Source organism: Micropterus salmoides, unplaced genomic scaffold, assembly GCF_014851395.1.
Source record: "Micropterus salmoides isolate LMB-PRFRI ecotype aquatic unplaced genomic scaffold, ASM1485139v1 Ms_hic_scaffold_8, whole genome shotgun sequence".
NCBI lineage: Eukaryota > Metazoa > Chordata > Actinopteri > Centrarchiformes > Centrarchidae > Micropterus > Micropterus salmoides.
In genome coordinates, this window is record NW_024044570.1 from 26,125,808 (window position 1) to 26,136,887 (window position 11,080).

At 37.8% G+C, this 11,080-nt stretch overlaps 1 long non-coding RNA gene across 1 annotated transcript; it reads left to right on the top strand.

Annotated features, from left to right (window-relative positions):
* The first annotated feature begins 221 nt into the window (after positions 1 to 221).
* LOC119893151 lies at positions 222 to 3,841 on the top strand. Its single transcript, XR_005442768.1, has 3 exons — positions 222 to 1,088; positions 1,175 to 1,287; positions 1,361 to 3,841. It is a non-coding gene; the product is annotated as an uncharacterized LOC119893151 (long non-coding RNA).
* Positions 3,842 to 11,080: the final 7,239 nt, after the last annotated feature.

Below are 11,080 nucleotides of genomic sequence, written 5' to 3' on the forward strand. Positions count from 1 at the left end.
TTCACTGAAGGAAGCCATCTGACTGTGAGGAGCAAGCTTGTTGATGTATGCATATACTCTGCCGTTTGACTGGTCCACCAATAGGGGAGAAGAAACAGGCCCTCCACATTTGCAAAATGAGGCAGAAATGCATAGAGAAATGAAAAAAAATAACAGGCAGAAATAAATAGGGTAGAAATGCAAAGGAAGAATAAAAAGACAAATATAATAAAAACACAAATAAATTAAAAAAAAGAAAAGAGCTGATAATGGATAAGGTTAATTATAAAGTGAATAAATAAAGAAGATAATTAAAAGATATATTTACATTTACGTCTCATTGTGTCATTTAATTACTGCCTACATTTATTTATTAACTTTATTTTTTGTGCATTTAATCGCATACTTATTTATTTATTAAGCATTTATTTATTTCTGTATGTATTTCTTCATCTGTCAGGATTTGCGGTGTGGAAGGGTGGTGGACCCCAACGCAGGACACAGAGCAGGGCCCTGTTTCAGAAAGCAGGTTCAGTGAAAACCCGAGCCCGAGATGAGGGAAACTCTGGGTTTGTCTGTAACCCTGGCAACTTGTGCTGTGAACCTAAATTGCTCCCTACCAGGTTTTGTTGGGCTAACCCCGAGTTTCTCATCTTTATCTGAAGCCTGCATAGGCTACTGAAAGTCAGAAATGGCGTGTCCTTTTCTTGAAGATCCTGTTGATTTGGAAGCTCAGATACTTCGCAGAAATCTCCGCCGGGAGAGGGTGATTAGACCCCGCTTGGACATATTATCATTCCCTGATAATTTTTTGTATGAGCGTTTCCGTTTTACATCACAGTCCATAATTTCTCTCAATATATTAAGCCCTCACATTTCTCACAGCACATCATGATCATGCTTTGAGTTCCAAACAAATTCTCTGTGCAGCACAGTTTTTTCACCAGTGGAAGTTTTTTGTTCAACAATGGTGACGCTGAGCATCTTTCAAAGGCAACCGTATGTCAGGCTGTGAGAAATGTGAGTCTTGCACTCAAGCGTTTACACATTTGTTGTCTTCCCAAGTCACAGACCCACAAGACTCAAAGAGGAATTCCACAGAATTGCAGGTAAGGCTATCTGTCTAGAGGAGTAATTATTGTATTTAATATGAAACATTGAGCTTGAATACTAATCATGTAATGATATATTTTAGGGTTTCTGGGTGTGATTGATTCTATCGATGGAACGCATATTCCCATTAAGACTCCTTCCATTAATGAAGGAGATTATGTGAAAAGGAAGTCTTTCCACAGCATTAATGTGCAGGTAGGCCTATATTCCAAACAATATTACTTTACAATACAAGTTCTTCCGCAAATTAATGTTCTGCCCTGTGAAGATCATCTGTGATGCAGCACGTCATCAGTAATGTGGAAGCGGCCAGGGTCTGTGCATGACTCCTGAATTTTTCGTGAGTCTACATTGAGCACTAGATTTGCTCGTGGTGAGTTTGAAATATATAGAGCTAGGCTATATCCCAATATAAGCAATATATTTTTTGTCCTATTTTGTAACTATCTTTGCATCATCATAGACAAGTTTGATGCTTACCTGCTGGGCGACAGTGCATACCCCTGCCAGCCCTATTTGCTCACCCTGATCCGGAGCCTGGCCCAAAGCAGCATTACAACTTTGCACACTGCAGAACAAGAGCCAGGGTTGAGATGACAATTGGGATGCTTAAGGCCCGGTTCCAGTGCCTTCGTGGGCTCAGAGTCACCCAGAAAGAGCCTGTGATATCATTGTAGCATGTGTGGTTCTCCACAACATTGCTATATTTAGAGGAGAACGTTGTCCTTCTCTACCAGAGAAGGATCCTGACCACCATCCTGACCTCCCCGCTGACACACGAGATGGAAGAGCAGTCCGAGATGCAATATGTTACAACCTTTCTGATCCATCACCACCAATGTGAAATAAAAATATACATGTGATTTTATGAAGTCTTCTTTAATTCCTGCAAATACGGTACAATAGCCTATTATTCAAATAAAAAGTAAAATAATCTACATGTGGGCACCTCACACACCTTTAACTGATGTTCCAGCAGTTGAATTTCCATTTTTGTTCTTTGCATTTGCAGACTTATGTGGTCCATTTCCAAATTAGAATTTTCAGTTTGTACACCTTGTACAGCTCTTTCACAGGGAGCTATAGGAGCACAGAAATAGCATTGAATTTTATAGTGTGTAATGGGAATTCCATGAGAACCATCTCCAAACACAGCCATGTAATTAATGTTACTTATTGGGGGGCCTCTGGTTTCTCGGGTATGGGGGTCAATGGAAGGTAAATGTGTGTGATGCTTTATGATGTGTCCAGGGGTAAGTTGTGCTCTGGACCTGGATGGACCCTCTTCATAATTTCCAGCATTGCTCTGCGTGAGAAGGTGTCTTCATCATCCTCCTGTAAGAACCACCAACTTTTGTCATCCAATGTTTTGGCTAAGGGGCCATCTCTTCGGCCTCTGAGTGGTGCTGGTGGTGGACCCCTACCCGCTTTTCGGGCCTCAGCCTTTTCTGTTGGCTGTAATTGAGTCACATTTCAGCACAAATTTGGAGACTTCTGTGGATTAAGGCATATAGCCGTTGCTTTCAAATACATAATATGAAAAACTGATAGTGTCAGGATAGCTGGAAAAAGTACTTTCTTGGCTTAGAAATGATCACACATTGAATGTAGCCTCTGAATGCTGTTTAATTTTGTAGGGTATGCCTATGCTCACAACTACTTGTAATGAAGTCATCTTACACATCTGAACAATATTTCATTTTCAGTTGCTGCCAAGTACATTTGGTGCCTGTTGGGTTTCACCAGCACAAATATGCAACATGCACATCAAATAAGTGTTATGAGTGGAACATGATAAAACATATTCTTTTAAATCAATTAATAGGCTACTCACGCATTGACTCTGTCAGCAATTTTCTGCCACGCCTGCTCACGCGCTTTTGACACTGTTACAGTATTGCTTTTTTATTTTATTTTATTTTTTAATATATGTGCTCATACTCTCCATATGCATTGATTAAAATTTCCAATTCTACCGCGGAGAAGTAGGAGGATCGGGGCCTTTTCTCTGCAGTTGTCATGATGACTCTTGTTATCTGCATTCCATTGAGGAGGGCTTTTTTATCCGCATGCACACGCGATATTCAGGGTTAATTGACCTCAGGAGTTGTCTGAACTAATTTTAAACACCTGTGCTGAAACCAGAAACTCAGGTTCAGGTTTACACTTAAGGTTCACCAGGTGAACCAGGTTCAATTCCAAAAAGGTTTATTAACCAAACTAAAATCGAGTAAACTTACAATGAGTGGCTGAGTCCAGGTAATCCAAAATAATAACAGTAAAAACAAACCAGGTGATCCAACAGAGAAATCCAAGAACGGGTGTAATCCAAAGGCCGGCACAGATCCAAACATGAAGAGAACTGAACATAAGGCACAGGCAACTGACACAAGAGAAGAAACATACAATAGACTAAAACCTAATCATACTGACAGACTACAGATGTAACAGGAAGAACGGACTGAACTAATAACAGAACACAGAGAAGACATGGGGCAAAAATAACAACCACACTAAGACATCAAACCAAAACCCAGACACAGAGAAACTAAAATCACAACACAGAGAACGCATGGCCAAAATAATATAACCTCACCTCAGGACAGGATCGTGACAGGATCCGTCCTCCATACTAATTACCATTCTGTGTGTAAAAGACAAGGCTGTGTAACCAAAGTACATACATTAAACCTTTTAAATGCAGTGTGACGGCCCTAGAAAATAATGATGTATGATAAGAGCATTACTGGCGGGCAATAGTCTAAGAAAATAAAGTAAAACAATTTGAGTCTTATACTGAACCCCCGATAACAATGTGGTTAATGAAGTACTAGGTCAAAATAAAGTCAACAAAATACTTTTAAAGAAAACGTGGTACCAAAATAGAGGTGGTGCCTGAGAGAACTAACAAGAATCAAATTACACCAGTAGAAACCACTTCCCTCACTTATAAATTAAAATGGCCATAATTATAATTAACACCAAGGATTGTGGTGCTGAGGGTGCAACTGGGTGTACACTTGACAAAGAGTTTGTTACGGTCAGCCGTGTATTTTATTCACTTTGGCTTGTATGTCGGATATTTCCATTCTCAGTTCCGAGCAGTCTGGAATTCTTCAACATTCTTATTCTTATTAACATGCATGGACGGGGAGCTGCTGCTGGGCTGAGATGACAGACCTTCCTGCTAACTGACTGTGGACACTACTGAAACCATATTCATACCCCATACTGTCATAACTTTAAATTACACAATTCTTAATGTCAGCAGACTTTAGATGGCCACGCAAATGAATGTCTCGTAAGACAGCAGGTATAAATAATTTTATAAAGTACATAACGGTCGGTCGGTCTTATCACAAATCATAATGCCGTTTCTTTGCATTTACCATACAGTGAAGTACATACATCAATAATATTTTTATTGTATCATTTCATATTTTTTGTTATAATTTTTATATTTGATATTTATAATCTGGAATGTTGCAGTGCTTTGCATTTGTTTTCAATTCCTCTTAAATAGTTTATTGTATGTTTGTGTATTGTATGTTATTGTATGTTTATGTTGTATTGTATGTTTGTACCATGCATTGTTTTTGTCACTCAAACACTTGCTCTTTTCACTTTAGACTGGTATTCGGTCAGATAATTGCCCATTACATATAACTTCAACTAAAAATTGCCTAATGTATTTATCACAATATGTAATTCTGTTCTTCACAGCAGGTGGCTTCTTTGTTGTTCTGCTGTCCATTGGCTGCTATGACCTAATGTTGACATGTCAAACTATTGCTGATTGTAATTCATTCCTTCCTGCATGTGCTTCACAATACATTTTTTAATGTGAAACTAGAAGTTTTGATGGTGTGATATGGGCTAGCTTATCACAACCAAAAACTGACTTCTCCCTAAAACTAGATCTCACAAAGTTTGACAAAAGGAGAGCAGTTCAGAAAATGAGGACTACTGTTGCATGATTTACTACATAACAAATGTAATGAAAATTAAGATTTAACCCTAGAGTTTGGGTTATCAATGACAATCTATTTTCCTATTTTGTAGTGTCTCTGAAAAATGCTGTGGAAGGGAATCCTAAAAGTAAATAGAAACAGCATGTTCATAAAAAGAGGTCGCAGCAGTGATGAAACTTTTTACTAAAACCTTATTGTTAAGGACAAACTAGCCACTATGGTTGAATGCAAGGCAAGCAATGAAACAGTGTAAGACTGCTGAACATCCTGCTAGTCAAGACTTTGTCAAGAATTGGGGCATAACATGAAAAAATAAAATAAATAAAAAGTCATAGATCTGGTTGCATACTTTTGTTGAAGCTGTTGGTTCCTGTTGAGGTTTGGCCCGTGCAATGAATGTTATTATCACAGATCACGGTTGAGCCAAAATAAAGAGCTGATTTTTATTCTTTTACCCATTCGAGCTTTATTATAACCTTCTGTTTTATTTTCATCAAGAGAAAATTACTGTCCTGTTATGTCAAAAATGAAAGGTTATTAAACTTGGCTGGAACCACCGTTTAATACAGCACTCAAAAACACATGAATTTGCTCTTTTGTAGCTAAACTAGTTTTCACCCTTCCAGTACAACATAACATAATTTTTAATAAAGAAAGTAGCTAACTAGCATTTGAGCACTTCATCACCAATGGAAAGATTCTGGATTTCATGTCCTCTGTAATAGTCTTATTCACAGGGATACTGTGGGTTGCACACTAATTAGCAAAAGGTAGCTGGTTCTCAGTTAAAGGATCAAACTTTAGCTCTTGAAGTTTTCAAATGCTATAGCTGTAAACTATAATGTTTTTTTTTTACTAAGGGTAAAGAGGAGGCCTGTTAGAGTGACTAGTGACTTAGATATGAGCCAGACTTTACTTAAGAATGAGGGAGATATTCTCTATAAATTATAGAAAGACTAAATTGAAGTTATTTGGACGCTGTTAACCCTTGTAGTTTTGTGTTTTTTGCTACCTACGAATTTTGCTACCAATATTCGATTCATCCATGCTGGAGTGTGAGTGTTGCTCCATGCTAGCTAAGAAGGAACTGAGAGGGAACTCTGTGTCATTATGTACCAGCCAACAATGGACATTTCTGTAATGCAGTCAACAAATAAAATGCATTCCCATAAAATATAGATTGAAGAAGCAAGTAGGCCTACATTGCAAAATTGAATGAAATCCTGTGGTCGTAATAACTGTTCAATATCATTTCAGAATATTTGGGGACAGAATCATTCCGAAGGTTTAGTAAAAGTTGATAATCCTGTTTTAGCAATTAATTACAAAAATAAAAAAAGGAACTTGCTGCTGAGCATTTTAGTCCTAATTTTATTTTATTTTTATGACTGCCTTGGTACTCCCTGTCTTATGAGCAGCCATTCATTTTAATGCAGTGTCAAGATTGAAAATGGTTAAGACAACCACTAAACCTGAGACTTTATATTTAGTTACAAAAGCATAATGTCAAATCATGTTTCAGTAGACTGCCTGGTTGAGATTTTTCTCGTAAGTATTATTAATTTTACCAATTTCTCCATGTCATAAACTCTGGAGTTTGAATATCAGATTATCCTTATTAGAAAAAGGGAACTTCATTATCTTATTATCTGACCTCGCTGAAGATGTCCATATAGCCACAGATGACGTGTGATTCAAAGCCTGTGTACGATTAAATTATGAGCATCAAATACAAAATAAGATAAAGATGAAGGTCCTTTAAAAGGCCTACTTCACCATTCCACGAAGGTCAGAAAAATTAACAAACACTACAGACAAACCTGAATTCCCCTAAGAGAAAGTTTAAATGAGTGCACACGTGTAATAAGACATTTTATATAACTGAAACCTGGATAAAGTACCTTTTGCTGCTATAATACGACCTTGAGTCCTTGATATTAGTGCATGCATCCAAGTTACTTCTGAATAACAGGTAAAACTGTACATGAATATTTTTGTGATATTTGTATCACAGAGAAATGTTTAAATATTAATAACACTGACGTTAAAATTTTCCATTTTTGAAATAAAAAAAAGAAAGTTGACAGGAGTTGACTTTAGTCACACCAGATGTCTCAGTAAGTCTGATTTAGTCAAGAAGAGTTGATCTATTGTCTGGCTAATTGCCTAGAGAGATAGGAGCCGGCTTTAGTCACGCCGGGTGTCTCAGGAAGCCTGGTGGCTACACTGAAGCTGGGTCTCAGGGCTTCACTGATAAAAATAGTTTCCTGTTTCGAAAACGAACTCTGTCTGATAAAACCAGATTGCTTTTTTAACGACCGGAGTCTGGGGTTATGGATAACTCTGGTCTACAAGACTACCTGAAGATGCTAATGACAGTTAAAACACACAAGTTTATGTGCCTGCTTGAGAAAACAGGGGGAGGGGTGGGTGGGTGGGTGGCTTGGGACGGAGCGAGGGAGGGGCTGTCAAAATTAGTTTGATGGAATGTATAGCATATTATCTCTCTGAGGAGGAAGCTTCATAATCAGGGTCCTCAAAGACCTGTATCAAACCCCCCCTAATGTTGTGTGAACTATTAATGTCCTCTTGGAAACCATGTACCCGCCCCCACAGTGTGGGAAATATGTTTCCCCTCCCCCACTATGCGGAAAATTACAAAGTTCTGGGGAATTATACTTTCCCCTCTGATGTTGCGTGAACAATTTGTCATAATGTGAGAACTTTCGGACTCAAAGGCAGACTCGGAACAGCTCATAGGGGTATCAAAGGATTTTATTGAGATGTGCAACAGAAGGCTGGATTGTATGTTTCAACAAGGGCAGGCAGGGTGTGAGCTTAGCTGAGCAGAGCGGAGCGTGGCGTTCAGCAGAGTCTCCAAAGGAAGAGTGATCCTGAGCACAGAGAAATACAAGTTAATCCAGGGAACACACAGAAAGCACATGAGTTGATGGCAGGCCTTGACACATGTTTCACATGTGGTTAACTGACAATGTGGAGAAGAATGGTGAGGAGGACTGGGGTTGATATGCTGCAGTAGCTTGATTAGTGGGATGAGGATCAGGTGTGTAGCTGGATCTTGGCTGCAGGAGCCAGAGAGTGTAGCCATGCCCACACAAACACAGACACAGAGACAGACAGGGAAGAAAGAAACAAAAGAATACAAGGTAGTGGGGAGATACTGCAGTACCACAACACAATCAGTGGTTATTGCACTACTCCAGAGTTTACAATTGTATGTTACAGTGACCTCAATATCTTCCAAAACAACCAAAACAAATGTGTGTAAAATGTTTTTTTTTTTTTTTATACGTTTACGTTTAAAACAGCACATTGAACCTGAAGAACATTGATTCATACAAAATGTCTACAAGACATTGAAAACATGATCATGTTCATTTTAAAAGTAATTAAATATGAAGCAAAATTATTAAATCATTTAATTAGAGACTTTAAACATGAATGTGGTCAAATTGACCTCAGAGATAATAGGAGGGTTATGCAGACTCTAACATAAAGTAATATTTATTATAAAGACCTGTCAGACACATAGGTCACATGGCATCAATCAGCCATCTTCAAATAAAATATCCTTGCTTGGAGAGGGTACCGGCAAGTAACCACAAACAAAGCAAAACAAGTTAACAAGATAAGACTTTACTGATACCTGGTGGGGAAATAAAGTGTTATCAGCACAAAAAACAGAGAAGATAAAGATGCAAAAAGAAAAAAACAGAGCAAAGAAAGTAAAATAATTAGGAGAACTATATTACAATAAAACGAAATAGCATATGTCCTGATGTAGAATACATGCAAAACAAAAAGCTGATTCTTGCCAATAAATTCTACTAAAGATGTTTACATTGTCATACTTTTGTGGCTGATTAATAAAAACTAGTCATTGCTTTGTTGTTGCAGTGTTTGTTTCCCTTTTGATCATTTTAGTCATGGTTATGTAAATATGACATGTGCTTTGTACATCCCTCCCAGCAGACACTACAGGCTGCTATTGTGAATAAGAGTGTTTTTTTTAAAAGGCGGAGGTTAAATCCTGGCAAATGATGCTCCACATGGCTCTCTGTGTCACAACGTTTCCAAACATCACCCCTCTTTCTCTTTTCTACAACTGAACACAGAAAATAGAAAGTAATTAATTGTTTGTGGCGACAAAGAAGAAAGATTAAAAGTCAGTTCTCACCTCGAATCCATGACACTAAAAACTGCAAATCAAGACAGAAAACTCCACCAACATACCACCAACATAAAAATATGTTTATGTTTAAACAAAATACAGACAAACATTTTTCTGCATTTCTTTTAGCAGACTAGACAGATCCCCATCTGGAACAGGTTTATTAAGTGTTCCCAGGATCAAAACCAAGTGAGGTGAAGCAGCTTTTAGTTACTACCTGTGGGAAAAGCTCCCTGAGTTCTGCCAACCCACAATCAAAAGATTACTTTGGTATTCCAATAAATTAGATAAATAACTTATTTTAATCTGTAACTATTTGCTTTTGTTTTAAATTAATTCATTTGAATTTTTTCCTAATGCCTGATGTTTAATGCCCCTGCAAACTTTGAATTGCCTTGTGTCTGAATTGTGCTGTAAAAATAAACTTGCCTCTCAGACAACTGGTAGAGTCACAGCTGACCACATTTAATATGAAAATCAAACCTTCAAGCTTTTTATTTTCACCATTCTGAACATCTTAGGCAAGGAAAGTGTACATTAGTATGCTTTTAAAAATATTCAGTTACATTCCTCCTCAGTATTTTCTCTATCCAGCATCCAGCAACCTTCCGCTGCTCCTATCTCTCTATGATCTTTGATAAAACACATTCCTGGTGTTCCCCCAAGCAATAAAGGTGCCACTCCTACTTGATAAACTCCCCTGGTAAAAGCAACCTTTATGGAGTATACAGGAATACATTTTACCCTCTTAGAGCCAGAAACAAGTTTTTTTTCCTTATGGAAGAAATTAAGGTTGCAGTGCAGTACATCTCAGGGTCCTGTGGGGTCATCTCAGGGTTGTCACAGGACCTCTGGGGTCCTATAGGGAGACTATAGTCAGAGAAATAGTTTAATGTTACTTTGGAAGTCAGCATGGTGAATATTTTTTTAAAAGGGGTCAGTGGATGGTCCTTTATATATAGAAGTGTGGAAAACTGATGTATAGAATAAACAACAGCACCTCAGGAAACAAGGAAGGCATTCTTGTTAAAATATATAGAAGATGACCTTTAAATCATAAAATATAATATGAAAATAACTGATGTGATGAAGACATAATTGAACACCACAGAGGTATCTAAAGATTATGTTTCACTTGATGCCTCACAATTCAGTATGATGCAGGCACTTAAATAGTCAAAATAGTACAACTACAAACTAATACAACTAGGAAGTAATCAAATGTTGTAGCTCCCCCTGTTGGTCAATGTGGTTATTTTAAAGAATAAAGAATCATTCTCTGACATTTTATTCGAACTAGATCATTGTGTGTGTGCGTGTGTGTGTGTGTGCGTGCGTGCGTGTGTGTGTGTGTGTGTGTGTGTGTGTGTGTGTGTGTGTGTGTGTGTGTGTGTGGTGTGTGTGTGTGTGTGTGTGTGTGTGTGTGTGTGTGTGGGTGTGTGTTTGTGCGCGCAAGTGAGAGATGAGACGAACAAAACTTGATCATAAAATACATATTTGGAAATGTGATAATGTAATTATCTCATTGTCCCCTCTCGGCAGTTCTCAGTTTCATAATGTGATATTCTCTCTCAGCTTGTTTTCTGCAGGGTTTTTTTCTGTTCCACATGTTAAGAAGACTCTCACAACAGTACAACAGTACGAGTCCATCTTAACAAACATGTCAGAGGGTGGAGTAAAACTATTAGTCTGTGAAGACTTGAGAGTAAAGTTGCACCTGCATCATCTTCATCATTAAAAACACATTTCACACTGATACAGTTTGGCTAAAATCTTGGCAATAATAAGGACAATATTCAGACAATTTATTTAGTAAAAAGTACAC